Source organism: Citrus clementina, unplaced genomic scaffold (assembly GCF_000493195.1).
Source record: "Citrus clementina cultivar Clemenules unplaced genomic scaffold, Citrus_clementina_v1.0 scaffold_1, whole genome shotgun sequence".
NCBI lineage: Eukaryota > Viridiplantae > Streptophyta > Magnoliopsida > Sapindales > Rutaceae > Citrus > Citrus x clementina.
The window spans coordinates 14,359,509-14,365,894 of NW_006263303.1; the positions used below are offsets into that span (position 1 = coordinate 14,359,509).

At 38.0% G+C, this 6,386-nt stretch overlaps 1 non-coding gene across 1 annotated transcript; it reads right to left on the minus strand.

The window, feature by feature from the left end:
• Positions 1-2,155: 2,155 nt before the first annotated feature.
• On the minus strand, positions 2,156-2,259 carry LOC112096046. Its single transcript, XR_002904204.1, has one exon. It is a non-coding gene; the product is annotated as a small nucleolar RNA R71 (small nucleolar RNA).
• Between the last annotated feature and the right edge of the window lie 4,127 nt (positions 2,260-6,386).

Sequence of the window (6,386 nt, forward strand, 5' to 3'; positions counted from 1 at the left end):
TATTTTAATTAAGTATTTTATGTATTTTAGGGGCATTATAGTCATTTCACAATAAAGGAGAGATCAGACGGCAAAACGGACATCACTTTTGAACTCAGGACGGTCGAAAACCTTAGGAGGAGCATAAAAGGAAAAATGGCACTATTCACATGTACGGTACTATTCACGTGTACGGTACTGTATACGTTACTGTTCACGACACTGTTCACATAGACGGATGATGACGTGGCATTGACCGATGATGTGGCATTGACTGATGAGGTGTCACGATCCTGTTGGACTAAAATTCTTATGTACTGTTGATGGTGACGTGGCAGCATATCAGTGGACGAAAAATCTCGCGTACGGTGCATGCATCACACAGGATTATTTTCAACCAAACCGCGTTACTGTTCATCCGGGTCAAACCGCGTTACTGTTCAAAGTCGGGTCAAACCGTGTTACTGTTCATCCGCGTGGTCAAACCGTGGACTGTTGACTGATGACGTAGCGCAATCCTGAGCGTCCAAACTGTTTTTAATCCGATGGCCATGATTTACTCCATGTATCTATAAAAAGGGGGCCTCCCCCCCTAATTTGATATCTCTGAATCCATTTTTGGGATCCATTTTCTGTAATTCCTTTTCCATCTTGTATTTTCTTCGTATTTTAATAAATTTCCATTTTGCCCCTAGTTCAATTATGAGTGGCTAATTTTCTTTCAAGCTTGGGTTGAAGGTGAAGTCTCAACATGTGTCATGGGCTTAATTTGGTAAATTTACTTTCTCTTCCCCTCTAATTTTTGTGGATGTTTTGACTTCTCGTCGACAAATAATACTAATCTTGTCTAGATACCGCCTTGGTTACACCGGCTCTCTAGTATAAGGTTATTATTATTTGGCACGATAAGCCCTTAGCACCATATTGATTAGAGCGTGGTTCATGAGGTGTGGATTCCCCCCTCATGATTTAATTGGCATTAATACAGATTATTTAGCCCATGATGCATGTTGATACGGATCCAGATACCCAAGTACGTCAATTTAATAGATTTTCTCTTCAATTTATTCTCTCCATTGCAATTCCAATTTTAGAATTTATTCTCGCCATTTTAATTTAAGTATTAGCATATTCCAAATCATTTCCCCCATAAATCCAACTACCCATTTACAAAATTAATTCTATATATAATTAAAATCCACCTCCTCGTGGGATCGACACTCGTCACCATTAGTCTATACTACAATAGATTCGTGCGCTTGCGAGTACATTAAAATTTGCACAACAAGTTTTTGGCGCCGTTGCCGGGGAGGTAAGTAATTTTAATTCATAGAATTAATTTTTGTGAATAATTTCTTTTATTTGTTTTCTTGTATTTTTTTTTATTATTAAAAAAAAAAGAAAAAAAAGTGAATCTACATTTAAAGGTTAGTATTTCTTTTCTTTTTCTCTTCTTTAAAATTTTGTAATTTAATTTTCCATTTATTTTTCTTTGTAATTTTTTTTTTGTTTATCTTATTAATTTAATTTTTAGTTAATTTCTTTCACGTATTTATTTTTGTGTATTTTTATAGAAAGGTTGTAATAGCGCAATAAGGTTAGTATCGTAATTTCTCACTCTTCTTTATTTTTATTTGTTTTGTTCCCATCTTTATTTTTTGTTTTGTTTGCATCTTTATTTTTATTTTATTTGTTTTGTATGCATGGTCGTAGGTCATTATTACCTAATCTTGAACCTATAGACCTTGAATTAGAAAAAACACTTCGCACACACAAACACGTTAAAAATAAAATGGATTTACAAGCACCACAGGAGAGGCCATTTAAGGACTATTTTAGTCCCTTAGCTAATTTGAGCACGTCATGCATAAGATACCCAAATGTAGCTGCTAGGAGTTTTGAATTAAAACCTAGTGTGTTAAATTGTCTCCCTACATTTTATGGCCTAGAAAATGAGGATCCATATAATCATTTGAATGATTTTCATACCATTTGTCAAACATTCAAATATGAGAATTTTTCAGATGATGATGTTAAACTTAGACTATTCCCATTTTCTTTAAAAGATAGAGCTCGTTCATGGCTTAATACATTGCCTGCTAATAGCATTGCATCATGGGAACAAATGGTTACAAAATTTTTAAATAAATATTTCCCAGTGCATAAAACCAATGCTATTCGCAGGGAAATCTCAGAGTTTACCCAGAAAGATGACGAGCAATTTTTCGAAACATGGGAGCGATTCAATGGGCTACTCTTGAAGTGTCCACATCATGGGTACGAGAAATGGCACCAATGCCAATACTTTTTGGAGGGATTACTACCAAATGTGCAAGAATGGCTAATGGCAACAAGTGGAGGAGAGCTAATGTCAAAAAGTGCATCAGAAATTTGGGAATTCTTCCAGCGACAAGCGGATAATTCCCAACAACGGAGTCGATCACTCAGGAATACTAGACGAATTAAGGGAGTAAATGAGGTTCAAATTGGCGAGTCAACTTCGGGAATCAAAGAAGTCAAGGAGATGGTTGAAGGTCTTGCTCGACAAATAGCATCGTTATCGACTGCTAAATCAACAGAACCACATGACCATGACTCATACTCAGATCAAGCCAATGCCATAGGTGTAATGAGAAAGCCATCAAATTACAACCCATACTCCAACACATATAACCCTGGATGGAGAGACCACCCCAATTTTTCATGGTCTCAAGGATTCCAACAGAATGGACCAGCAGCTCCAGCTCCACCAATGCAACAAATTCCTCAAGTTCCTCAAGCCTCTCAGCCCCCATTCAGACCATACAATCAGAACCAGAACTACTCTCAACCCAGACCATGGGAGGATGCATTCCAAAATTTCAAGAATGTTACTCACTCCACGATTGAGCAACAGAATCGCACCATTGATGGACTACGAAATGAATTGAGAGCAGGCTTCAACTCACAAGCTCAATCAGTTTCAAGCCTGGAGAAGATGGTGGGACAACTCGCTTCTTCAGTTCAGACCTTGGCAATGACTGTTGAGAAAGGAAAATTTCCAAGTCAACCAGTGCCTAATCCGAAAGGAGTGCATGAAGCGAGTACCAGTTCACCACAGCAGCATGGAGAGGTCAAAGCAATAATGACCTTGCGAAAAGGAAAAGAAATCGACAACAAAGTGGAGATGCCGGTGACAAAGGAAAATCAAATTGTACCTGTGAATGTTGAAGACTCATCACCGGAGGAGAAAGAAGAAACCAACCCACGAGAATACGTTTCGAAAGCTCCATTTCCTCAAAGGTTAGCGAAAGGAAAGAAGGGAAAATCCACAGGTGAGATTCTCGAAATCTTCAAACAGGTAAGTGTTAATATCCCTTTGCTTGATGCTATTAAACAAGTTCCATCTTATGCCAAGTTTCTTAAAGACCTTTGTACTAAAAAGAGAAATATGCATGTTCAAAAGAAGGCATTTTTAACAGAAAACGTTAGTTCTATACTCCAACATAAAATTCCTTTAAAATGCAAAGACCCAAGCTCCCCCACTATCTCATGTAGTATAGGGAACCACACAATTGAGAATGCTTTGTTGGATTTAGGAGCTAGTGTAAATCTGTTACCTTATTCAGTGTTTGTGAAACTTGGACTGGGAGAATTACACCCAACTCCAGTGGTGTTACAACTTGCAGATCGGTCCACAAAAATACCTCGTGGTATTGTGGAGGACGTGCTTATCCAGGTAGACAAATTTTATTTTCCTGTTGACTTCATTGTAATTGACACTCAACCAATACAGGATTCAAGGAAGCACATCCCCATTATTCTAGGCCGACCTTTCTTGGCAACGGCGGATGCTCACATTCAATGTAGAACTGGAAATATGCAGTTGTCCTTCGGCAACATGACTATGGAGCTGAATATCTTCAACATTGCCAAACAACCTCACAGTGCAGATGATGGAATTGTTGATGTGGATTTAATCGAAGCATTAGTTGATGACACTTTTCTTTCAAACCTTAGTGATGATCCTTTACAAACATGTTTAACTCACTTTGGTTTTGATTTTGATATTGACAGATCGGTTGATGAGGTCAACGCCCTGCTTGACTCAGCACCATCTATGGACACTAATAAATGGAAATCAAGAGTTGAGCAACTAGCACCATCAGAGAAGCAACTCATTCCATCATCAGAATCACCACCGAAACTCGAGCTCAAACCATTGCCCAACACTTTGGAATATGCGTTTTTGGGAGAAGAAAGTACTCTACCGGTAATCATCTCAGCATCCCTCAATGACGAACAAAAAGGTAAGTTGTTGGATGTTTTAAAAGAGCACAAAGGGGCATTAGGATGGACCATAGCAGACATTAAAGGTATAAACCCAGTAGACTGCATGCATTACATTCACCTTGATGAAAATGCTAAAACTACTAGGGAGATGCAACGTCGGTTAAATCCTAACATGAAAGAAGTTGTTAGAACTGAAGTCCTTAAGCTATTAGATGCAGGTATCATTTATCCAATTTCTGATAGTTCATGGGTCAGTCCTGTACAAGTTGTCCCTAAAAAGTCAGGAGTCACAGTAGTTACCAATGCTGATAATGAATTGATACCCACTAGAGTGACTACAGGATGGCGTGTATGCATTGATTATAGAAAATTGAATTCTGTCACACGTAAAGACCATTTTCCTTTACCATTTATTGATCAAATGCTTGATAGATTAGCAGGCCATGAATTTTACTGCTTTCTAGATGGTTACTCAGGATATAATCAGATTCCCATAGCACCAAAAGATCAAGAGAAAACTACTTTCACTTGCCCTTTTGGCACATTTGCATATAGGAGAATGCCATTTGGATTATGTAATGCACCTGCTACATTTCAACGATGCATGTTGAGCATTTTTTCTGATATGGTTGAACGATTCCTTGAAGTCTTTATGGATGACTTTTCTGTCTTTGGCAACTCGTTTGATCAATGTTTACATCATCTAACACTAGTTCTGCAGAGATGTATCGAGAAGAACTTGATCTTAAATTGGGAGAAATGCCATTTTATGGTAAAACAAGGTATTGTTCTTGGTCACATCATTTCGAGCAAAGGTATTAAGGTTGACAAAGCCAAGGTGGATCTCATTTCTAATCTTCCTCCACCTAAAACAGTCAGAGAAGTAAGATCTTTCCTTGGGCATGCTGGTTTCTATAGACGTTTCATTAAAGATTTTAGCAAAGTTTCTAGACCCTTATGCAATTTACTTGCTAAGGATGCACCTTTTGTCTTTAATGATTCATGTCTTATGGCATTTGAAAAATTAAAGCATTTGTTGACATCATCACCCATCATTCAGCCCCCAAACTGGAGCTTACCATTTGAGCTCATGTGTGATGCATCTGACTATGCAGTAGGAGCAGTATTAGGACAAAGAGTTGATCGAATTCCTCATGTTATTTACTATGCTAGTATGACATTGAATGATGCACAGTTGAACTATTCAACTACTGAAAAAGAAATGCTAGCAGTAGTGTTTGCATTGGAAAAATTTCGATCTTATCTCATTGGTTGTAAAATAATTATATTCACAGATCATGCTGCTCTTAAATATCTTCTCACAAAGAAAGATGCAAAAGCTAGACTAATTCGTTGGGTGTTACTTTTGCAGGAGTTTGACTTGGAATTCAAAGATAAGAGAGGGACAGAAAATGTTGTGGCGGACCACCTCTCTCGTCTCCATTTTGACACAATTACAGAATCATTACCATTGAATGAGTCATTTCCAGATGAACAATTAATGAATGTGGAAGTATTACCTTGGTATGCTGATATAGTTAATTATCTTGTTACAGGTAAACTTCCAGAGCATTGGACCAAGCAAGACAAGGCTAAATTCTTTGCAGAGATAAAGAATTTCTTTTGGGATGACCCGTATTTGTTCAAGTATTGTGCAGACCAAATTGTTAGACGATGTGTCCCAGAAAGTGAAATTCAGAATATCCTTTCATTCTGCCATGAACAAGCTTGTGGAGGCCATTTCAGTGCTAAGAAAACCGCGACTAAAGTTTTACAATGTGGTTTTTATTGGCCAACTATATTTCGAGATGCTTACACTTTCTGTTCTTCATGTGATAGGTGTCAACGAATGGGGAGCATTACGCGAAGGAACATGATGCCACTAAATCCAATTTTAGTGGTTGAGATTTTTGACGTATGGGGTATCGACTTCATGGGACCTTTTCCCCCGTCTTTTGGTCATCAATACATATTGGTTGCTGTTGACTATGTATCAAAATGGGTAGAAGCAATTCCATGTAGGACCAATGATCACAAGGTGGTGATAGCATTTTTGAAAAGCAATATTGTTTCACGCTTTGGATTCCCTCGAGCGATAATCAGTGATGGTGGTGCCCACTTTTGTAACAAAGCAT